A 25,955-nucleotide genomic window follows, 5' to 3' on the forward strand; every position below is an offset into this window, starting at 1 on the left:
GTTTGTTCGTTGATCCATAATATAAGGAAGTGTATAATACCCATGCTAGGTAGGCCAGGAAATCGTATACTAGCTGGGCCAGGAAGTCTAGGGGGTTTAAGTTGTTGTCTGAAGTGGGCTCAAGCCCACTTGATTGTTATTCGAATAACCCGAGGGGTTATTGTGTTGCAATAATTTGGGCAGTACATTAGATGTATAATGGGCCGAGATTAACTTAATGATGTGACCCACACTCATCAACCGGTTATTGTATAATCAAGTTCAACGAAGTTATACGGACAAAACGTTTAACGTAGATGAAAGGAAAAAAAACAAAAGATTGGAAGTACCTAAATAATACGAGTTGTCACAAAAATTGCCTTCACAACAACATCCATATTTATCCAAAAATGGGCATGCTAACAATGAAAATAAAAATGAATTTTATATCAATAGTTGTAATGCTTCTAAAAATGGTCTTCACAACAACATCCATCTTCACAACACATAGCAGCCAACCAAAAAACACACCATCGTCACCATGAAAACCTGATGATGCGTTGTAATCCTTCGGCGGGCTTCGCTTCTTGATAACCATCTTCATCTTGAACACAAAACATCTTTTCACCTATGAACAAAACAAGTACATCAATATTAATCTTCTATAGTTAAAACTTTTTAATCTCTTATGTAACATGTGTAACGTGACTATACTATGTTACCTCTCTAGTGTAACACATGTTACAAACATGTGTTACATATGTGCAACCCCCCTTTGTGTCTAAAAAAGGGTTTGGGTAACTATAAGTAACTTGTGTAACGTTGTTACTACATATGTAGCTAATTATCCCACAAAAAAACACGACTTTTTATTTGTAAAATAAACGAGATATTCTGAATAAATTATGAAGTTTTTACATTTTGTATCATTTTTATATATTACCCTTTTAATGATGTTATGGGTAACATTTAATGCTATATTACCCTTTTCTGACATTATGGTTTACGTGCGTCATGGAATGGTTTCCAACCACATTTTTATGGTTTACCTTTAATGATGTTATGTGGTACATGTAACGTTATATTACGTTCAACAATACTCCTCTTTACGAGATGTAATACTTCTTCTAATTTTAAGAGAATCTATATATGTTAACATATATAACTGTTGGTGCACTGAATGTCTGTTAACTACGTCTTTATCGAGTCTTAGGTCTAGATAGGTTAGATTGGAGCACAGAAATCAATTTAGGGTTTTAGGAGTTGATTTCGCCCCAAATGACACATATGTCATTTGGAGCGAAACCATATAGTTGCTATTTCGCTCCAGTGTACATTTTGTTTGTGGTTTCGCTTATAGGTACATTAGGGGGTTTCGCTCATGGGTGTTTGGAGCGAAATCAGAAGCCTATATATACCCAAGTCATGATTTCGCTTCAGCATCAGTTGGAGTGAAACGAGAGTCGAGGTGCCGCCGGATTTTTGTCAGAAATCATTGTAAAATGACTCAGAAAGCATTAATAGAGAAGGAATTAAAGAAGAAAAGCTGTTGTTACTTTGTTTACACTGATTCCGCCTTTGTATGCAAAGATGAACTGCCTTAACTAACGTTTTAGGGTCATACAACGGTCCAACAAGTGGTATCAGAGCTCAGGACGAGGAGTTCATACTACTACAGCTTGATTCTACCAAATTCTCTTACTTCTACTCACTTCTTCTCATACTTTTCTGTTTTGAACTGGTTCCTACGGTTGAAATGGCCTGAATTTCGAGTATAACGTGTAAAACATAGAATTAACAAACCCTAGAAAGAATCAGGTTAAAATTCGGCTTAAAATGGTTAAAACTACCTAATAACTTGATTTCGCTCCTACGAACATCGAAGGATTTCGCTTGTAACTGCTTATTTCGCTCGTAGGGACATAATCTGCTAATTTCGCTCGTGTGTTACTTGCTGATTTCGCTCAAAATCAGTTGATAACTGATTTCGCTCGAAACTATTTGCTGATTTCGCTCATAATCAGACAAGGATCTGATTTCGCTCAAGAGTACAGCTTGATTTCGCTCGAAATAGCTTATTTCGCTCGAAATCACTGTTTTTTAAAATTTCGGAAATTTTTCTAAGTGTTCGCTGATTTTGCAGGTACACTCAAGATGGATGACATTTTCATGAACCCATTTAGCGACATGTACGCATTTGCTGGAAACTCGGGAGATGATACATCGACAAGCAACAACAATGAGAACCCGCCAAATGCCAAGAAGAAATTATCGGATGCTTTGGAGGTTGAGAGTGCGTTCTGAACCTACAACAAACCACCGAAGTTGATGGCTATTGACGATTATAGTCGGTGGATAAAGAAATTCGAAGATTGGTTGATGGCTTTTACGTTTCCTAGCTGGAAGAGTCTCAAAAATGGATATGATGCTGGAGGCAAAAAGGGTGAAACTTTATCAACATCTGATGAGATAGAGTCGTTTGTGGCCGAGCAGAAATGTGTGGCATTGTTGTTTCAATCTGTTCGTGAAGATATAATCTTTTTGATCGAGTATTCTAGTGCAAAAGATCTCTGGCAAAAATTGAAAACCAAATGTTTAGGAAGTACAGAAATCGTGAAAAACAAAAAGAAACTTCTTAAGAAAGAGTTTGATTTGTTCGGTATTTTAAAGAATGAGTCAGTTTGCAAAAGGATTGAGAGGTTTGGGCACCTGAAGCTGGAACTAGCTAGACATGGAATCACTTATTCTGAAGATGAGCTAGTTGATAAATTGTTCGACTCGTTGCCAGACAAGATGGATTGGCAATATTATGCGATGATGCTGAAAAATACTATCAAGGCACCAGAAGTGTTGGCTGTAGATTTGCAGATTGAGAAGCTCGAGAGTCATGAGCTGGAGCTGAAAAAGACACACAAAGTCAATCACTCATCGTATCAGCAGAACTTGGATATGTATTATCCAAAGAGCATGATGCCAAAGAACAATTCTCCCAAAACTGCGTTTACTGCTGAGAATGTTTCCACAACGAACAATGAAAGTCAAAGCAGTGGTTGTCATAGTGGTTATCACAGTGGATCTTCATCTAATTCAAACCAGTCTGATGCAAAGAATTTGTTTCACTGCAACATCGCTGTAGACATGAAGAATGCTCAGAATTTCAGCGAGGAGTCGGCAAAAACAGCAGATGGTGTTTCTTGCGTCGGTATTGGAATCTTATAAAAGCCTTGTAGCAGGGAAGATTGGCAACACCAACCTAACAAAAGAGGACTATGATCAAATAGATCCTGAAGAAATGGAACTGATTGACATAAGGTGGTGCATGGCCAGTGCTGTTCGTCGAGCACAACGTTTCATGGAAATAACCGGCAGAAAGTCAATTGGTGGTCCATCTACCAAGTTGGGGTTTGACAAGTCCAAGGTGACATGCTTCAAGTGTAAGCAGAAAGGTCACTTCAAGCGTGAGTGCAGAAACGCGTATGCTGATGAATCAGAAAACCCATTCAGAGAAGACTACTACAAGAAGGCGATATATCATCAAAACAAATCGGAGCCGCCAAGAATGAAATAGATTGAAGAGAACAAAGAAAAATCTAGAGCTCTTGCGGTGATTTATGATGATGAGGGTTATGACTGGAGTGAACTGTTACCGAAGGAAGATGCGGTTGGTTACGCTTTCATGGCAAAAACTGAGCCTATTCCTTGGAAAGATAACAGAACTGAAGAACAGAAGTACAATCACAGAAGACTGTTGGCCTCAAACAGAATGATCAGGATATCTATCTTTTCGGAAGCAAAAAGAGCAAACAGATGGGATCCAGATAGGGAGTGTTATCTTGATCCATATGGGAACATTGCTATTAACACACTTGATATGGAAGCCATAATCAAGGAGTTTAAAGATGATGATGATTACTGGCAGAATAAATGGTGGAGAACTGGAGACGATAAAGAGAAAGAAGAGAAAGAGAAGAAGGAGAAAGAAAAAGAAGAGAAGTCAAAGAAAGTTGATACTGGAATCATTGACACTACTCAGGAGTTAGCTGCTGAAAACCTTGGAAAGATGGCTGACAAGGTGCTGGCAGCTAAGGCGACTGAGGTAGATCCTAAATCCGTCTCTGAGTCTAAAAGCCAAGACAGTTCAAACACGTCAACGACTGAATCAGGTAAAAAAATCAATGGAGATGTTGATTGCAAAAATTGCATCAAAGAATGCAAATTTTGTAATACAATCACGTATCTCAACGGAAAGAAGGTTGATGATTTGACAGTGAAGGTCAGAAACGTTGAGAATCAAATTCTTGATCGTGACAAGATGGTTAAAGCTTCAACTGAACGGATAAAAGAGCTAACTAACAAAATTGAAAATGATAAAACAGATCATGAAAGAATTAGACAAGAAAATGAAAAGTTAGTTCTTGAAAACCGTCAAATTACTGAAAAATTTGAGAAGCTTAAAAGTACAATGAAATATAATGATGATCGAAATGGTAAAACTTATAAAGAAAATACTCAACTAAAAGCCGTGCTTAGGATAAAAGAAGAATCAATCAACGAACAACTGGATGAAATCGCTAAATTGAAACTGAAAGTTCAAGAGGCTGTAATTGAGAATGAGCGTATCTAGTTGAAGCTTAACAGTTACAACTCCGCAAGCTTTGTTTTGCAACACATTGTTCCCAAACCTATCGGGAAAAACAAAGCAGGCGAAGATGTGTACTCAGATGGAACTGGGGTGGCTTTTCATCGTGTTCCACCGCCAATTCTTGAAAATTATACGAAAAAGCAATTTGGGTTGGTTGAAATTGAGGAAGGAAGTGAAGTTAAACTTCCGGAGAACATTGATGTTACTTTTTCTTCATCATCTGATGATAGTGTTCAGACAGAGATTGTTAAGAGCACAGCTGAAAGTGTTTTGATGTCTGATTCAGCTGAAGATGATGGTTGTTTCTTGGATAAATACATTCCAAAACAAAAATCCAGAAACAACTTAAATGATGAACCTACTCTTGTCATGTACAAGATGTCAGGATCTGATAAGTTGTATTCGGATTTAGAGTTTCCAATTGAGAATGTGAATGTGAAAAAGTTAACAAATGTTTTCAAGTTGGTTGAAGTTGAGTTGTCAGAAGTGAACAGTCTGAGTCAAACAAAAAGACAAATGAATTTTGAAAAAGATAAATCATACTACAAGAAACCTGTTGTTTCACCGCGTTTTTATAATAACAAAAATCGAAACAATTGGTCGGGTGGTTATCAGGGTGGTAAGAGTTATCAAAAGAGAAATGTTCAAAACAAGAGGTTTGTTGAAAAGAAAAAGTTTGTGAATAGTTCGAGTTCACTTGCTGATGAAGAGAAAGAGATTTTTTCAAAATCGAATGAAGAATTCTTTGAGAAGAGAGCTTCACAGGCTCAGTCTGAAGGCACGAGTTGGGTAGTTGATACTCAAACTTGCTTTAGATGTAATCAAGTTGGTCACATTGCACGAAAGTGTACCAACGTGAAGCCTAAGACTGAAGCTGTGAAGACTCAAAAGAAGAAAGTTGATGAGAAGGGTAAAGCACCAATGGTTGTTGAGAAAAAGAGTGTGAAAAATGACAACACAAAAGTGAAAAAATGAACCCGTAAAGAAAGTGGTAACTAAAAGTGATAAATTTTACAAACGGGTTGCATTATCTCAACAAGTGTGGAAACCTAAAACTGAGAAAAAGATTTCACCTTCTGAGGATTCAATTCCAATTGATTATGATGCAAATTTTCCACCTCTGAAGGCTGAAAACTTTAAAATTCAAATTGCGAGAGTTAAAACTCTCAAGGTTACACCCAAGGCTGATGAGGCTTGGGTGGACACAATGTTTGACTAAACAGTTTAAATTGCCGGAGCTTCCTTGATCGCGAAGCATGAATTGGCATCTTAATTGAAGTGTTTGAATCATGTTGTTATATGTGCAGGATCTTCCAGGATTAGTCTCACGCTGGATTATGGACAGTGGAGCGTCTCGACATATGACAGGGAAGACTACATTGTTATATGATGTGAAGAATATCAATGGAGGTTATGTTGGTTTTGCGGGTAATCAAGGAGGAAGGATTATTGGTGAAGGAACGTTATCCAACGACATTGTGACGTTTGAAAGAGTCAGCTACATTGCTGAGCTGGAGAACAATCTGCTGAGCATCTCGCAGATTTGTGACAGGATGTATACCACTCACTTCACTGATAAAGAATGTTTGATCTTGAAACCAGGATTTGTTATCCCTGAGGAATGGATTATCATGAGGGCACCATGAGTTAATGATCTGTACGTGTTGGATATGAGTGTAGCTACTACAACCACTGGTCAGGCTCATTGTTTCGTGTCCAGAGCAACTGAAAAAGAATCGAGATTGTGGCACCGAAAGATGGGGCATATACATCTTAGAAAAATGAATCACTTGGTGCACAATGATTTGGTTACAGGAGTTCATGTCAAAGGTTTTCATCTGGAAGGGGAGTGCATTAGTTGTGTTAAAGGCAAGCAAAAGAAAAAGTCACACCCTACAAAGCAAGTCAATTCAGTCTCAAGACCCCTGGAGAGACTTCACATGGATTTGTTTGGTCTAGGGTGAATGTCAAGAGTATTACGGGAGACAAATATTGTCTTGTGGTTACTGATGATTATTCTAGATTTTCGTGGGTTTCTTTCTTGAAGACGAAAGACGAAACATTTGACAGTTTGTTGGCATTGTTCAAAAGAATTGAGAATCTGTACCAAAGGCGTATCAAAAGAATTCGTAGTGATAATGGTACTGAATTCAAGAACAGCAAGATGGAAGAATTTTGTGATGAAAGAGGTATTTTGCATGAGTTCAGTGCTCCGTACACTCCGCAGCAGAATGGAGTCGCAGAACGCAAAAACCGGACACTAATCGAGACGGCTAGAACTATGCTCGCAGATTCAAAGTTACCAATAAATTTTTGGGCTGAAGCTGTTTCCGCCGCATGCTATACGCTCAACAGAGTTCTCACTGTCAAAAAGTTCAACAAAACATGCTTTGAGCTAATCAATAATCGCAAACCTAATTTGAAGTATCTTGAACCGTTCGGGTCACCCTGTACTGTTCTAGAGCCTTATGGAAAGTTTGGTCCGAAGTGCATTGAGGGTATATTTGTTGGTTATTCAAGTCCTACACGACGTGTCTTCATTCCAAGTGAGAAGCGGATTATTGAAGCTGCAAATGTTGAATGTCAAGGGTATACTATGCCGCCACAAAGTCCCAGAGATTCATGGCGTTATCATTATGACAAGTTGTGGGATTCATTTGACATGAGAGAAGAAGAAGAAGATATCTTTGATGAATTGGATATTTTGCGTGAATACGAGTCACAGCAGGGGTTCCCAGGTGAGTATTCAAGGCGACCACGGGAAACTTCAAATGACGATGAAGCAGGTCCGAGTAATGCTGGTGAACACGATGATGGCCGACAAGATGAAGTTGCTCAAGATAATCAGTCGACAGAGAATGATAATCAAGAAGCTGAAAACATGCCGATATTTGACCATGGAGATTCAGATTCTGAGGGGGAGCAGATTCAGGATTTGAGTCAGACAAACCAAATGAGTGAACAAGGTGCAAATCAAAATGTGACTAATCTGGAAGGCGATGTGGATGTTCCAAGTGAAGTAATGCCGCGAACACTTTCATATCATCCAGAGGAATTGATCTAGGAGAATTGCAAGCAGGCGTTCGCACGAGACGTCAAATTGACTAGGGCTTAACATGTTTTTATACTACAGTAGCACCTTTACAAACTGATTTTTCACTAAATTGTTTTATTTCGCAGATAGAACCGAGAACTTACAAAGAGGCGATTATTGAAGATTCTTTGGTCATTGCGATGCAAGAAGAATTGAGTCAGTTTGAAAAGTTGGGTGTGTGGAAGCTAGTGGATTTGCCGGATGGTCATAGAAAAATCAATACGAAATGGGTATTTAAGTGTAAAAGAGGCGACAGAGGAGTTGTTGTACGGAACAAAGCTCGACTCGTTGTTCAGGGCTTTAGTCAACAGGAGGGAATTGATTTTACAGAAGTCTATGCTCCTGTGGCACGACTAGAGGCAATCAGAATTTTCCTTGCATTTGCGTCTTGGAAGAACTTCAAAGTATATCAGCTAGATGTAAAATCGGTGTTTCTTTATGGGAAGGTTAAAGAGGAGGTTTATGTCAGTCAGCCGCCGGGCTTTACCGATCCAATCCACAAGAACAAAGTATACTTATTGGATAAAGCGTTGTATGGTTTACACCAGGCCCCGAGAGCTTGGTGCGAGACTTTGTCTCAACACCTACTTGCCAACAGCTTTACACGTGGAAAAGTGGATGCCACTCTCTTCACTAAAGAGGTCGACGGACATCTTCTGATAGTTCAGATTTATGTAGATGATATAATCTTTGGGTCAACAAATGAGAATCTGTGTAAAGATTTCGAACAGGTGATGAAGCAAAAATTCGAAATGTCATCAATGGGGGAAATGAAATTCTTTCTGGGACTGCAAGTTGAACAACTACCTAAGGGAATTTTCATTCATCAGACGAAGTACGTGCATGATATTCTAGAGAAATTTGGGATGTCAAGTTCTACTCCAACTGCTACCCCTCTTGCAACAAATCATGGCATTCACCCAGATCTCACCGGAGACAGGGCTGATGAAACGTTCTATCGTTCCATGATAGGTTCTTTGATGTACTTGACAGCTTCACATCCTGATATTATGTATCCAACGTGCCTCGCAGCAAGATATCAATCTAACCTGAGAGCTTCGCACATGATTATTGTGAAGAGGATATTATGCTACCTGAAGGGAACTCCTACATTGGGGTTGTGGTATCCTAGAACAGGCGACTTTACGCTCGAAGGGTATTCCGATTCGGATTTCGGATGCTGCAAAGTCAATACAAAATCAACAACTGCAGGATGTCAGTTCTTTGGACCTAGATTGGTTACCTGGCAGTGTAAGAAACAAACGTCTGTGGTGCTATCTACATGTGAAGCGGAGTATGTTTCTGCTAGCAGTTGCTGCTCTCAGATCCTGTGGATACAGCAACAGATGCGCGACTACGGTTTGCAGTTTCTTAAAACACCTCTTTTTGTTGATAATGAGGCCGCAATTAATATAACAAAGAATCCAGTACATCACGCTAAAACTAAACATATAGAGATTCGACATCACTTTATTTGCGATTGCTTCGAGAAGAAGTTGATTCGAATTGAGAAAATCCACACTGACGAACAGAAAGCTGATTTACATACCAAAGCTTTTGATAAAAATTGGTTTAAATATTTGTTAAAACTGAACGGTATGAAGCTTCTTTCGGTGTCGGATGACGTTATTGGCGTTGATGAGAGTACTGTTGCGGATGAAGATGAGAAACAATCTGCAATGGTTTGTCGATTTTTTACTTGTTTTGGTATTTAGGGGGAGTAGATATTTTTTTCAGAAAATACAAAAACAGTAAAAAAATGCAAAAATACAAAAACATGATAAAATTTCAAAATCCAAAAACAATAGAAAACTGAAAAAGAGCTTGTGTATAAAGGGAAAATGATAGTACATCGGCTAGACAGTTACAGTATGCTAAAGAATTGTAAAGTTTAAAATGAGTTAAACAGTCTTACTGATGATGTGTCGATAGGTTTTCACACATTTAGTAGATTTATTCGGGATATAAACCTAAAATTTCAAACTTGCGTAATCGTGGGGAACACTACTTGGATATATAGGTAACCCCTGAAATCTCGTTTGAAAGGTCCATTATTCTGAGATACTAGGTCTTTATACTCAATGATATCTGGGGTATTATTCTGGGACTTCTGCTGTATGGAAGTTCTGACCTAGTCCCCGAATAATACTTTCCGCATTGCTTGAAATATAGCAACCACCCTCAGCGTAAAAAACGATGAAACATTGCAAAATGCTAATGTGTGCTGTTGAAACTAAAAGATCCTCTAAAGGGGACACACCGAAAAGTCGAAGCCGTCATCTCTCTGCGTATACGGAAGTATCGACCTGAGCTCTCACGACCCTCGCATTTAACCCCTGACAGATATCAGCTGTGGTATACTCACCTGTAAGACTGAATATTGGGATTCTGGATACGAGAGTATATTCAAGAGGTGGGACACATGAATGAGCTAAGTTCATAAGATAACTAAATAGTATCCTGAATAGATTGAAGTTTGTGTGAGAATTTAAGATGGATCAGTATATCGACAATCGAGGTAAATTGTTTAAGTCTGCATATGAAATGAAGCTTAACGGTACTTGTAATTTGTCTGAAAAGCTGATATGATTCCCTGACACGCTCACCAAAATATGTCTGTAAATAGTTTAATTTTTTCTTTATTTTCTGCAATTTAAGTTTCTGTATTTCATTTCTTAGTTTAGAACACTTTGTTAAAATCCAAAAAGATTTTTCATTTCTGCTTTATTTTTGACAAACCAAAGTGGAAAGTTAATCGTTGGATTCTCAAAGATTGAAGTAGATGCAAGAAAAGTTCTGAGCTGAAGAATGATGAGAGCTTACTTTGATGGAGTTTGAGTTATTACAAAGTTAAAACAAGTTCATTAATTTGATGCTTGTTAATTTCAGAAATTGTTTGAAAATGTTTTAACAAAATCAGTCTGTTTTGTCAAAAGATCAACCAAGGTCATTAGATTGGACTTGGTAGATTAATTGAGTAATTAGGGTCATTAACTTGGACCTGAATACTTGAGTGGATTTCTAGGACTGATAGAATGTGTATTTGTGAGAAAAGATAGTTTGTAATGATTGATGTTTGAGATACAGGGTTTGGACTTCATCATTCCCATGGAAGCAAAATTGTCAAAGATTGAACCAGTTCAAGATCTCAGATCCCAGCATACTGAGAGGGGGAGTCTGTGAAAGGGGGAGTCTAGATCAACTGTCAAAAGGGAAGTTTGAAGATAGAGCCATGAAGTGATCCTGAACCTGTAAAGATAGAGTTTTTACAATGAGAAGACAGAGTTGGAGAAAAGACCAAGACTGAAGACTCGGAGCTGAAGACTTCGTCAACATCCAAGGGGGAGTCTGTTGGTGCACTGAATGTCTGTTAACTACGTCAGTATCGAGTCTTAGGTCTAGATAGGTTAGATTGGAGCACGGAAATCAATTTTAGGGTTTTAGGAGTTGATTTCGCCCCAGTGTACATTTTGTTTGTGGTTTCGCTTATAGGTACATTAGGGGGTTTTGCTCATGGGTGTTTGGAGTGAAATCAGAAGCCTATATATACCCAAGTCATGATTTCGCTTCTGCATCAGTTGGAGTGAAATGAGAGTCGAGGTGCTGCCGGATTTTTGTCAGAAATCATTGTAAAATGACTCAGAAAGCATTAATAGAGAAGGAATTAAAGAAGAAAAGTTGTTGTTACTTTGTTTACACTGATTCCGCCTTTGTATGCAAAGATGAACTGCCTTAACTGACGTTTTAGGGTCATACAACGGTCCAACAGTAACATCTTTAGGGTTTTGGTTCCTGGAAGTTGTAATGTAATACATAAGGTAACAAAAGTGGCAAAAGTGTTTTATGTGAACTTAAATATATAAAAATGGTCCAAAAACTATCATAAGTTAACAAAAATCTAGCTATGCTTTGCTTCTTGATAGCCATCTTCATTTTGAACACAAAACATCCATTCACCTATGAACAAAACAAGTACATCAGTATTAATCTCCTATATGTTATAATTTGATTAAAATAAGACAGGTTTAACACATATTACTCTAATATGTTTACCTAATAAGACAGGTTTAACACTTGTTACCCTAATAAAGACAGGTTTACCTAATATGTTTTTGATAAAAATAATGCAGGTTTAATAAACGTTACCTAATTTGATAAAAATAAGACAGGTTTAACACATGTTACCTAATCTGTTTTTCTGAGTTGAAATTGCACAGTCTCCTACACAGTTTATGGCCATTATTCTCAACATGTTTTGATCTAGCTGTTATTTTTCAAACAAAAAAGCAAAAAAACCAACAGTTCATCAAACAACGTTTCGTCCCCAAGAATATTAAGTCAACATCCTTAGCATATAACAAAACTCGAATTCAGCATTATCTCAGCCAAGTGAACATCTCAATCCTAACTTTTATAAAACCAACTCCCTAATAAACCAATTAAGCACATAACAGTTGTCATGGGATCCTACTTGAAATCTTATAAAAAATCACAACATCAGATATGAACAAGAAAACACATATTTCTACTCTCATTCAAAACAACTAACAATAAGGCAGGTTTAACACATGTTACCTAATCTGATAAAAATAAGATAGGTTTAACACATGTTACCTAATCTGTTTTTCTGAGATGAAATTGCACAGTCTCTTACACAGTTTATGGCCATTATTCTCAAGATGTTTTCAAACAAAAAAGCAAACAAACCAAAAGTTCATCAAACAACCTTTCGTCCCCAAGAATATTAAGTCAACATCCTTCTTGGTGCATACGTCTGTCGACTTCATCTTGTTTCGAGTCTTGTATTAAGAATGTTACGTAGTTCAAGAAAATAGGTTTTAGAGGTAATTTCGCATGAAGTAAGTAATTCCGCTTGAAAGTATCATGTGTAATTCCGTGCGAAATTAGATTCCGCTTGAATCTAATTTTGTTTGGAACTTGTTTCATGCGGAAGTAGAAATCTATAAATAGCCTCCATGCGAAATCATTTGTAACTTCTGTGATTCCGGTACCATAATGCTGCCAATGTGTCTACTGATCTGAAAAGCTGTGAAATCAATAAAACAAGACAATTAAGTGTGAAACAAGCTGTTTTCTGAGTCAATTCATCTGTTTCCGCCTTTTGAATTGATAAGAACTCTTCTCTGACAGACCGATCCTACAAGCAGTATCAGAGCTCAGGAGGAAGAGTTCTTGCCAAAACAGCCTTAAAATCTGTCTTCTACACCTTCTTTTTCAAAATTCACAAGATTTCATGGTTAAAATGGATTGAATTTCAAATATGTCATGCAAAACTGTGTTTTAACTAATCCTTGAAAGGATTGGACCTTAATTCAATCAAAAAGTGTTAAAATTGGTAATTTAGTTTCAAAATCAAATCGAAAATGATGATGTCAACATAATTTCGTACGGAATTACAGCTTGATTTCAAACGAAATTACATAATTTCGCTTGAAATTCTTAATTTTGCTTCTAAGTGTAATTTCGTTTGAAGCATTCCATACGAAATTAGTTAATTCCGTTCCAAATTGGAATTTCGTTTGATAATTTCGCACGAAATTACCTTATTTTGTTTGAAATAGTTAATTTCGCTTCAAATTGATATTTCGCGTGACTAATTTCGCACGAAATAACAATTCCGCTTGAAAACTGATTTCGTGTGAAGGGAGCTACTTTCGCTCCAGGAGATTTCGTTTGAAATTTGTTTTTGTGTGAACTTTGTTGACTTTGTGATACAGATTACTGAATCATGGAAGAGGAATTTTACAATGCATTTGCGACACCAGTTGCTCCGGTTACAGCTGCTGAAACTCTTTACAGTGAGAATGAAACGGGAACTAATCAGAAACCGCCAAAGCTTATGTACATTGAAGAATTTAAAGGATGGCAAAATCGGTTTGAGAACTGGGTACAAGCCTATAAGTTTGACGCGTGGTGTTCATTAGAGAAAGATTACGAGAAACCGAAAAATGAGTGTGGGCTTGAGAAAGCGTTTTGTGATTTTTCAGAGAATGATAAATTGAAGTATACAAGTGAGAAAATGATGATCAACCTTCTTCAACAAGCGATTAAAGAGGACATTTTTGTGTTGCTCCAACATGAGGGTACTGCTAGGTCGATTTGGAAAGCTTTGATTCAAAAGTTTAAAGGAAGTGCATATATGATCAAAAACAAAAAGGCGTTATTGAAGAAATCATTTGATATGTTTGTGGCTTTTGATCATGAAACAACAAAAATGACCATTGATAGATATTGTCATCTTGTGTTGGAAATGGGAAGACTGGACATAAAGAAAGACGACGATGAATGGGTTGATAAACTTGCTGATGCATTACCACAACAGAAATGGGGAACTTATTTGTTGATTATAAAACATATGAGAAAATCTGAGAATATGAATCTAGCACAGTTTATTCAGAAGATTGAAGAGCACGAGTTGGATATCCAGAAAACGGCAATCATGAACAATCCAAATGCTCAACAAGATGTCAGTTTATACTACAGAGGAAACAAATTTGAAGCTACTCCCAGCCCAAAGATCCAAACTGGTTTCAGTGCTGATAGTTCTTCTGGAACGAAAGGTAGTACTGTGACTCAGAGTGGTGGACATTCGTCTCCGTATTCAAGCTTTGATCCAAATCATACAACACCAAGTCCTCAAAGACAGAATTCCACAAATCTTCAATGCAATGTCACTTTGAACATTCAAAATGGTCAAAATCTGTCCCCAGAAATAGCTAAGCAACACATGGCATCACTTGTTGCTATGTTACAATCATATGAAAATTTGGTTGCTGGTAAAATTGGAAATCCGATGCTTACCAAAGAATATTATGACCAAATTGATGCGGAGGAACTTGAGCCGATGGATGTAAAGTGGTGTTTAGCCAGTGCTGTTCGAAGAGCAGAAAAATTCACACAAATCACTGGAAGAGATGACCTTAGTGAATAGTCTAAATCTCCGATAGGATTTGACAAATCAAAGGTTACATGTTTCCGTTGTCGAGAAAAAGGTCATTTTAAGCGTGAGTGCAAAAACAAAGAAGCAAATGGTAGTCAAGATCAGTCTGGAAAAAACAATTATTATCAAAAGTCAATTTTTAATCAGATTGCTCAACAACCACAAACTGCACATGCACGTGCCATTGAAGAAAAAGATAAAAGAGCTTGTTTTGGTATAATTGACCAAGATGATGAATTTGTTGCAGCAGGTTTTAGCTGGGATAAGTACATTCCACCCGGTTCAGGTCTTGTCGCTAGAATTCTGGGTGAAGATGAGGTCAAATCTAGGAAAAGAATCCCAATTTTTCCATATTTAGGAAGTGATATTGATATCGATGATGAAGAAGAATATCTTAACAAAGCTAGAAAAGGCATAGATCCTGACAGTTTTAATTTGTTTTTTGCAAACAAAGTTGAGTTGCTGAATGAGAAGAAGAAAGCCAGATTGAAGAGAGAACTGGAAGCAACAAAAATACTAGCTGATGAAAAGGCAAAAATGGAAGCTGGAGAAGCAAATGTTGAACCAGTGACTGAGAAAGTTGTAGAAAAAATCATTGAAGTGGAGAAAGTGGTAGAGAAAATTGTTGAGGTTGAAAAAATAGTTGAAGTTGAAAAACTCGTCGAAGTTGAGAAAGTCATCGAGTTAGAAAAAATTGTCGAAGTTGAGAAGATTGTCGAGGTTGAAAAGATAGTTGAGGTCATTAAACCTTGTCAAACATGTTTAGAATCTTGCAAAGGTTGTGATGAGAAGGATAAGAAGATTGCTGAACTCGAAAAGTTGAAAGAGAATTTGTTGTCTGATGTGAAGTATGTGAAGGAGTCGTATGATGTTTTGAACAAGACAGTTGATGGCTTGAACAAAACAAATCGAGAAGTTGATGCTGCTATGACAATGATGAGCTCAACATTAATGACAAAGTAGAAGGTCATCAATGATTACATTGAAGATTGTGCAAAACTGAAACAGGATTTGGAACTTGAAAAGATTGAGAATGAAAGAATCAAACGGTTACTGTTGAGTTATACAACTTGTGATTATTTGATTGACAGAGTTTATCCTACTGTTGCAGGTCTTGAAGCGTTCAAGGAGAAAAAGACTGAAGATACTGATACTGGTAAGAAACAAAGTGTCAAGTATAACAGATGTCCACCCCCGATCTATGAACGTTATTCTCCTAGAAAGCCAAATGAGGAACGTTTAAATAAGGCTCTTAACATCAAGTTGAAGTCTGAAACCATTGATGAGTTACCAGATAACATTGATGTCACATTCACAGCGTTTGACACTGATCATGAGTCTGAATTGTTAAAGAAAGTGGTAGATCAGGTGTTGGATATGGATGAAGAGTCAAAGTCGGAGTCTAAGTCTGAAAGTTCGAGTTCGTCAGAAAAGAGTCTGAGTTCATCAGTGAAGAGGGTTTACAATAAAGAATTCTTGTTGTCAAAATCTAACTTGAATGATGGATCAATCAAAGTGGCTTATACTTTGAATGATTCAGACAAATTATTTTCTGATGAAGAATTCCCAATAAGAAGTGTCAAAACTGAAATGATCAAACAGGTTTTCAAATTAACAGAAATTAATATTTCTGAAATAAAAAATTTAAATCTTGATGTAAAACCTAATAAGTATGCTTCTTTAAGAATTCAACAAAGAGTAAATAAGAAAATGGGTTACGGTTCTGGTTATGGTTTTCAAAAGAAACCAAATCATAACAGTAATTTCAAAAAGAAAGGTTTAGGTTTTAGTTCTTCAGAAAATTATGAACTTGAGAAAAATTATAAACCAAAAACAAAATTTGTTGCAGGAGGTAGTTCTAATGAAGAGCAGAAGAAACCATTCTGGAAACAGTCAAATCAAGAGTTTCTTGCTGAAATAAAGAAGAATGTGAAGAAATTTGCTCCAAGAGTTGATAGAAGAACCTGTTTTAAGTGTCAGAGAGCTGGACACATTGCTTGGAATTGCCCTGAGTCCACTTATTCAAAACAGGGAGTTTCTTCTAACTCTGAAATGAGAAGGAAATGTGTTGATAAATCAGAACAATCAAAAGAAAAATTCAAAATAATTGATAATTCGACTTTTGAAGTTGGTGTAACTTCAAAACGGTTTTACAAAAGAAAAGCTGATGAAAACAAACAGAAATGGGTTGTTAAAAGTTCAGATAGTAGTTCTGACAATGAATCTGATTCCATAAAATCAGAGGAGTCATTTGTTGAGAAAAAGAATGAGAATTCCGTTCCAGAGGTGAACGATGAAAACTTTCCTAAATTGTCAAAGGAAAATTTGAAGTTGAAAGTGGGTAAAACTGAGATATCAGGACAATTCTTTGCTGATAAGAAAGAATTTGATGCTGAAAAGGTGTTTAATGGAAAAAGTTAAACATATTTTCGGAAAGATGGTTGATGGGAAAGTGAAGGGTGCAAAATAATTTTACAAATCAAAATGTTGGTGGGATAGATGTGTACCAAAATCACCCAAGGCTGGTCAGGCCTGGGTGACAGCATTTTCACCATAAAATCCTGATTTGCCGGAGCTTCCAGGTTGGTAAGAGTGGAGCAGGAATCGACATCTTTCTTTGTATCAAGTTTGATTGTGCATACCTACAAGTGGTAAATCAGGGACATTAAGTTGTACTTGATTTTCTATAAGTGATAATTAATGATGAAATCTAAAATTGTTAAATTTTTCAAAATGATTGATTAAACAAAGTGATGAATGAATCCCCAACTTACAAATGGTAAAAATCAACAAAACTTATTTTCCGGAAAAACCATTCTGATTAAAACAAACTTAAGTGTTTTGAAATCTTAATGGGAAAATAGTTTGTTGTAAGGGGGAGTTCTGATTGTTTAAGCGAGTGAGTGGCAAATTGAAGCAATTCGAATCAGTTGTCACTTTTCTGTATTTTTTGTTTTCAAATTTTTAGGGGGAGTAAGAAAATTTTAGAAAATTCAAAAACACTAGAAAATTTGAAAAAGACAAAAACATGATAAAATCAAAAATTGAGTTTTGTTGGGAAAAGAGGAAATGATAGTACATCAGTGGACTATCACAACACGCTAAAGAATTGGAGAGTTAAAACGTGATAAACGGTCTCACTGCGGATGTGTCAGTAGGTTTTTGCACATTCAGTAAATTGTTTTCGAGATATAAACATAAATTCAAATAATTACTTATCTCGTGGGGAACATCTCTCGGATATATGGGTAACCCCCGAAATCTTATTTGAAAGATCCCTCTTTCTGAGATACTAGGTCTTTATGCTTAGTGATATCTGGGGTATTATCCCGTGACTTCTGATTTTGCGGAAGCAATGGCCTAGTCCCCGTATAATACTTTTCGCTTGATTGAAATAAAAGCACTACCCTCAGCATAAAAAATGATGAAACATTGCAAAAATGCTAATCATGTGCTGTTGTAAAAAAAATTCTCTAAAGGGAACCCACCTAAAGTCGAGCCATCATCTCTCTGCACGAACGGAAGTTCTGACCTGAGCTCTCATGGCTTCGCATTACCCTTTTACAGATATCATCTAGGTATACTCACCTGTAAGACTGAATATTGGGATTTGGATACGGGAGTATATTCTGAGGTGGGACACGCGAATAAGTTTAAGTTCTTAAAACACTAATCTCGTATCTCGAAACAGTTGAACTTTGTGTGAAAATTTAAGTGGATCAATATACTGACAATCTAAGTGAATCGTTTAGAAATTAAAATGTTTAAAGCTTAACGGTGTTGATGATTTGTCTCAAAAACTGATATGATCTTCTTATTCAAACTCACAAAAATATTGTTTGTAAATATTTCTTTACAAGTTTTTAGTTAAAAATCAAAAATCCAAAAATATTTTCGGAGTGTTTTAGCATAAAGTTTTCAAAAATGCAAAAAGATTTTTGACAACTGGTGATGAGTAGCTAATATTCAAAATTCCAAGTACTAAACATGAAGAATACTAATTTGAGGGGGAGTTTGTTTAAAGATAATCAAAATGTTTGTTTGCTTACAAGTGGTCATCAGATATTGTTAATTGTCTAAATCAATTGTGAGTCTGTTTCTTCAAGTGGTAAGCATAGTATAATATTTGTCAAATTGTTAAATTTGTAAATCTTATATTGTGGGTAGAGGATGTGCAGGATAGCCTGGATTCTGTTTCTGAGTAGAGCCAAGTCACGATCCTGATCCTGTGAAAGCCAGACTATGATCCCAGCACAACTTGAGGGGGAGTCTGTTAGAAAGAAGAGTCTGAAGATGAAAGAGCTAGGAATTTGATCCTGAAGATGCAAGAGATTGATAGATCATCATCCGAGGGGGAAATTAGTTGAAGAGAGAAGAAGAGTGAAAGTTAAAAGCCCGAAGACTGATAAAGACTGAAGACTGAGAAGACTCGACACTTAAGACTCGTCAACATCCGAGGGGGAGTCTGTTGGTGCATACGTCTGTCGACTTCGTCTTGTTTCAAGTCTTGTATTAAGAATGTTAGAACAGGGCACGTAGTTCAAGAAAATAGGTTTTAGAGGTAATTTCTCATGAATAAGTAATTCCGCTTGAAAGTATCATGTGTAATTCCGTGCAGAATTAGATTCCGCTTGAATGTAATTTTGTTTGGAACCTGTTTCATGCGGAATTAGAAATCTATAAATAGCCTCCATGCGAAATCATTTGTAACTTCTGTGATTCCGGTACCGTAATGTTGCCGATGTGTCTACTGATCTGAAAAGCTGTGAAATCAATAAAACAAGACAATTAAGTGTGAAACAAGCTGTTTTTTGAGTCAATTCATCTGTTTCCGCCTTTTGAATTGATAAGAACTCTTCTGATTGACTCGTTTAGGTCACAGACCAATCCTACAATCCTTAGCATATACCAAAACTTGAATTAAGCATTATCTTAGCCAAGTGAACATCTCAATCCTAACTTTTATAAAACCAACTCTCTAATAACCAATTAAGCACATAACAGTTGTCATGGGATCCTACTTGAAATCTTATAAAAAATCACAACATCAGATATGAACAAGAAGACACATATTTCTACTCTCATTCAAAATAACTAACAATTTTGTATCAGGTTAAAAGTCGCAAAAACACGAGACATTCGAAGCTAAACACCTACTGATCGACGAGCTATGAGACAGATGGTTGTCTGTTCCGTCAATCATCGGAAAAAAACCGTAATAACTACATTTCCGGTGACATTTATCGGAAAAAAACGGAGGAAACTTACTTGGTTCTGCACTTGCTTCTTGATTTCTTCCATTTCCGGCGACATTTACCGAATGATAACAATCGAAATGTGGCTCTCATATCTAGGGTTTTCCTCCAAACGAAAATCACTGTCGTTTTTTCTTGTTTCTCCAATGATCGCCGTACAATTTTGTGCCCAAATGATCATCGGCAATGTTTAGATCTGCAGTGCTTTCTTCTTCTTCTTCTTCTTCGGTGGGTTTTGGGGTTTTAAATGTTGAGAGAGAAACAGTTGAGGTAGAAAGAAAATGGGGGTTTGAAATTTGGAGTTGGGTTTTGACTAAAAAGGTGATGGGTTGATGGCTGGGAATGGTACCTTTGATGGGATGGGGAAATGGTGAAGTGATGGCTTCAACAAAATGACCAAATTGCCCTTTGAACATGTGTTTTAAAGATATGATGTGGATCAATCCTGTCCACACAATTCAGGTTTTCTAAGTTTTCTAGATTAAATGGGTTTTCCCTAGATACTTACATTATATATATATATCGGTGATATATATTAATAATGTTAGGTCTTATAAAATTTTGTGATATTATATATCATACACATGTATTTATATGAATATAATTCAATATAAATTTTACAATATTATTATGATATTAATATTGATATCTTAATAAAAAATATTAATATAAGATAACACAATTTAGGTATGATACCTCGAAAATATTATAATGTTATTTGATACTAGTAATATGATTTATGGTTTATGATATATCCTAAAATTTTACTCGACTTAAACCTGTATTTTTGTCAAGGTTTTAATGAAACATATAATTATATTAATTTTTAATATCTTAGCATACTTAAAACATATTTATTTTTAAAATACAATAATTAAAACAAAATTTTCATTATAATACTATGAAAATATTATATTACATATGCTCTTGTTATATTATATCCATATAAGCACATGCACATTTATATGCACTAGGAAAGTATGCGAAAATATATAAAATATTTAATATTTTATAACTTGTACTAAGGAAACAAACGATATTTCATACATAAAAAGTATACACAAAAACATATATTACTGTATAACTAGATGATTTTAAATATAGGTACGTAACACATATATCTCAGCAGGAAATAGCTTAAAAAATTATTATTATTTAATATTTCAACTTATTCCTTAAATTATATTTGTGTCATATGTATATATATTCTGATATAGAAGTAATACTCCACTACTTAATACATTAAGGATCAAATTTAGAAAATGCCAACTTTGTATTATCTATTATGATTCTTTAAATAAATATGATAAATTAAGAATCAAATCCTAATATTTTACAACCAAAATGATTCCACCTGTCAGTTAAAAATAAAATTTTTTCTAGAAAAATCCAGAAGGTTTATATTTTGATTAAATTTATTTCTTTTGATAATTTACTTTTTGTATTACAAAATATTATGTTCAATAAATCTAATAGAAATTTATTACTATTGTTATTGTAAAAATATGAATATAGTTATGAGAATAAGTAAAATAATTAACACCATCAGCTATATAATTGGGTTTTTATTAAAAATGATTCTCTCTCTATATATATATTACAGGAAATTTTAAACTTTATATTTATATACGTATGTATATACAAGACACAAATTTCTTGATAGTATATACAATATAATCAAATACCTTATGTAGAAAAAAACAAGCTATTATATAAGAGAGGAAACAAACCTACATGTTTACTTAGAAACTATTTTGATAATTTCTTAACCAATACCCACCTTTAACCCAAAAGAAACCTTAAGGATATATGTACTAACACCACCTCTCAGGGAACAATAGTGGGTCTATGACGGAGAATCTCAGAATCTCATATAAAACCCTTACCTCTAGCCACAACCGTAATTTCTGAATACCTATCCAGCTATGAGCTCTGGTAATATAGTTGAATTGATACAATATAAAGAAAAGCTACTACAACAAAGAAAGAAACAACACATAATATAATATATATATATACTTTCCTTATATTTTGATAGAATATATAGTGAAAGTAAAATGTTAAAATATAATATGTATATATATATATATATATATATCAACGCATCATACTGATAGGTATGATTATAATTGTGCTAATGTAATATGAGCAACAAAATATGCCTGTATAATTGTTTTGTTCTGTGATAATTATATCTGAACATGTTTGCAATTCAAATGTCAAAGGAAATCGCATGTAATCAGAAAATTCAGGCTAGTAATGAAAATTCTTTGGATAAAAGTACTATAGAAAATATAATAGCTCAAGGAATATCGAATGTCATACCTTCGATCATTAAAGTTATTAAAATTTCTATGAACAAGAATCCTACTACACACTCTAAGCATACTCGTCACTTAAAACCTAACCCTAGTATCAATGGAAGTCATGAGATTCGTATCAAAACTTCATCTTCCAAACGAAAGAAAACCACAACCTATAGTTACTCTTATAAGGAATTCCGCTCCGACAAATCATATAAGGACAAAGGAATGGAACCAGCAATCATGCAACCTACCTGTAGCACCTATGAAAAAAAGCATTCAGGAAGACGCCATTCTAGGAAAACACGCCACTGTAACTTCCGCAAGAAGACTGGACATACCGAGGAAGAATGTAGAAGGAAAACTAATATCTGTTTCAACTGCGGCGAACCAGGTCTTATCCATCCCTACTGCCCAGAACTATCTAAGACACCCAACGACAAGACTAAAACACCAGAGGAAGCTAGGAAGGACGCATAAACAACGCAGGAAGCCATAGCAAATTCTAACATAAGCACCGTACGTTTTGTCTGTACTAAAGTATTAATTGACTTTTGATTCCAATCAAAATTCTATAAATAAAAGGTCTTTATTTTTCTTTCATAAAACCAACACTCATCTGTCTCATCTCTTGACAATTTCCTATGTCACACATGCATTGCTTGTTAAGCATGTGATTCATTTCAAAAGATCTTTTATTCACAAATTCGGTGATACTCATTTTTGCCAATCCTTATGATTGTAAAAACATTGATTTTTGATATCAAGTCAACAGATTTCTTGGAAAACTCCTTTTCTTTTCAAAGTTACTTACCGGATTTTTATTGAAATCATTTCTTGTCAATACATGTATCCATTGTTGGAATATGTCCAAACCAAGCTCAAATTGTTTGAACTTGCTTATATATATTCAATTCAAAATCCCATATGATGAATTGAGATCATCATATTCGAGGTAATCTCATTCATTTGAATCATAGCAGACTTGTTTAAAATCTTTAACTCCAATAATTCATTTGTTAAATCATGGCACCATGTGGAGACATTCTCTTTGAAATTTGAATTCATTTCATTTCCACCCCTAAGGTGTAAATTTATCCATCTTCTGTTGGCTCATTATCCTAACCAGTCTTAATACAATTATGTGTTAAAATAAAGGTACCTAAATTCCTATTCCAATGTACCTCCAACATTTCATTCATCTTTGCTTAATCCTACGATATTCATTTATTCCTTCATTTGAACATCCTTTGAATATCCAGATTCACTTCATTGAAACTTTCAGTTAATTTCAAAAACGGTGAATTCGTTCGGTCACCTTAATCATTGAATTCTTTCAATCATTACAACACCTTGCGGTGTCTGAATAAATTCGTAGCTTGAGCTAATCATAAACCCTAATCATATCAATTCATATGTATTTCGTTCGACTCATCATTCAAGTAGTCTTGATACAATTATGTATCAGGACAATGATACACTAAATTCTATTGTATTTTCGGTGTATCCCTACCATTCAAATAAATGTTACTGATTTCTGGTTTGGTAGTGGACAAATAACTTTTCATACTTCCGTTCTCATTTGAGATTATTGATTCCGAATCTTCCTCTAATTGAAGATCAAGATAAGTTCTCTTCTGACAACAAATCCTATTGTTTCCTTTCAAAATTATCTTTTGATTTGTGAAACACAGTCACCTTGATGATTATATCATTTCATCTCGTTCAGATAACACCGATTTCTGAAACTAAATTTTTGGGATCATTGAATTCCAATTATCCTATGATTCTATCACAGACACCTTGATATACTATTTTTACCAATTTAAAGACGTGACATAACTCTGAGGAGATATCGTAGCCCAAATATCGAGGACAAGATTTAAAACAAGGTGGGGGAGGATATAACAACCCTCGAGAAACACCCCTAAACAATCCCAGATACACCCCGTATGTGAGAAATGGACCCGAATAAGATTAACATTAAAAAAAATAAGAAAAGCAAATAACCTGGGTCGCTCGCGGGCCGCACCCAGTTAACCAAAGTCTTCGCGGGGTGCGACAGACTATTACTTGCCGGGCACTGCTTTATCCACGTGTCGAACCTACCTGTGACTCACTAACCCTAAAACCGCCATACGATTCCTTGCGGGCCGCGAAGGAAGAACCAGAGGCTCTCGCGGGGCGCGAGAGACCTCTGTCTCAGCTATAAAAGGGGCGAGATGCAACATTTCAACTTGTTCAGAATTTATAATTCTCTCTCAAACATTCTGTAGGCTAAAGCTATAGCCTAATACCCATTAATAAGCGAAGCTCTGCCTTGTTGTAAGTATTATAACCCTGCTGTTACCCTACACGATCGATCTAGGGCTCCGTAACAAATGTCAAGGCTCTACCTAACTCAGTCGATGGAGTTTCTGTCTCGTGTTACACCGGATTGATCTAGGACTCCGTAATGCATGTCAAGGCTCTGCCTGACTCAGTCATTGGAGTTCTGTCTCGAGTTGTACGATTAATGTGATTTGGGTTATCTTACTAACACATGTGCATTGTTTAATTTTAATAAATAATAACCAGGAAAAGAAACAGGAAGCTATAAAATTAACAGGAAGCTGTAATATTACCAGGAAGCCTGTAGAAATACCTAAGTCTATAAATGTGAGTACATCTTACTTTTTGCCACCTTTTTGTAAACTGTTTTTACAAAACCTCAAATGTTTTAAAATATAATCGACAGTGATTGAGTCTATGTATTCTTCAATTACTGCCGGTATGTTGGGGTTTTGTATACAAAATGTGAAAGATGTTATCTTTGGACGATGAGATAGCCAATGAGTAATATGACCCACCAGTCAGGATTGACAGTACTGAATGAGTAATTGTGTAGATATAAACATTGTAAGCGCTCTCAATACTGTGAAATTATAAAAGCTGTTTTGATTAAACTGGGATGCACTCACAAGTATTTCTTGCTGATAAAATGTTTTAAAACACGTTTCAGGTAACTTAGTGTGACCCAATAAAAGCCAGCTTGAGAGCACTGAAGGCTTAGAAAAGTGGCTATAAAAGTTACCTAAATAAAAAGGAGATCATGTTTTCGATAATTTGGGTTTATCCCTACGAATATATTACAAATGAAAACTCGGGTTTTGTCCCATTTATCTATTTTAAACATTTTGGTGTTTAACTCTGATAAACATATTTCCTTACTACGGTCCTAATGAAAATTTACGCTGCCAAATTAATAAACACGGATACCATCTGATTGGTCTGCGGCTTCTGCTCCCAGGGTGGGGTCGGGGGCTGTGACATTTAGCATCCCTCGCCACAAAAGTTACAAGACCACTAAAGAATAAATAAAGACTTAACAAGACCCCGACGGGCGGCTACTCCTATAGCGCTATATATGTTAAGTTGGGGCTTAGCAAAGTTAATGACATAAAGCATGTATAATCTAGCATGAACCTAAGTAAAAAAGTAGCATGTATATAGGATTGAGAATATAAATCATGTTTAAGTGTGTGATAGTGAAGTTTGTATATTAACATGTTACAACCCAAAGTGTTTTTGATAGTAAAACGGGTCAAGTGTACTCACAAGGTTGCTAAGTCTTCCTTTGGTGATTCCGTGAAGAGTTGGAGGTTGGAGCTTCAAAGCTTCCTTTAAAACACTTAGTAGAGAGAAGTAGAGAGGTTGAGAGAAGAATAGTTGGAATACTTAG

General features: G+C 35.7%; 1 long non-coding RNA gene across 1 annotated transcript; it reads right to left on the minus strand.

Moving 5' to 3' along the window:
* Window positions 1-405: 405 nt before the first annotated feature.
* Window positions 406-25,955, minus strand: LOC110926239. Its single transcript, XR_002585071.1, has 2 exons — window positions 25,832-25,955; window positions 406-607 (listed from the first exon to the last, which is right to left on the minus strand). It is a non-coding gene; the product is annotated as an uncharacterized LOC110926239 (long non-coding RNA).

Source organism: Helianthus annuus, chromosome 17, assembly GCF_002127325.2.
Source record: "Helianthus annuus cultivar XRQ/B chromosome 17, HanXRQr2.0-SUNRISE, whole genome shotgun sequence".
Lineage (NCBI taxonomy): Eukaryota > Viridiplantae > Streptophyta > Magnoliopsida > Asterales > Asteraceae > Helianthus > Helianthus annuus.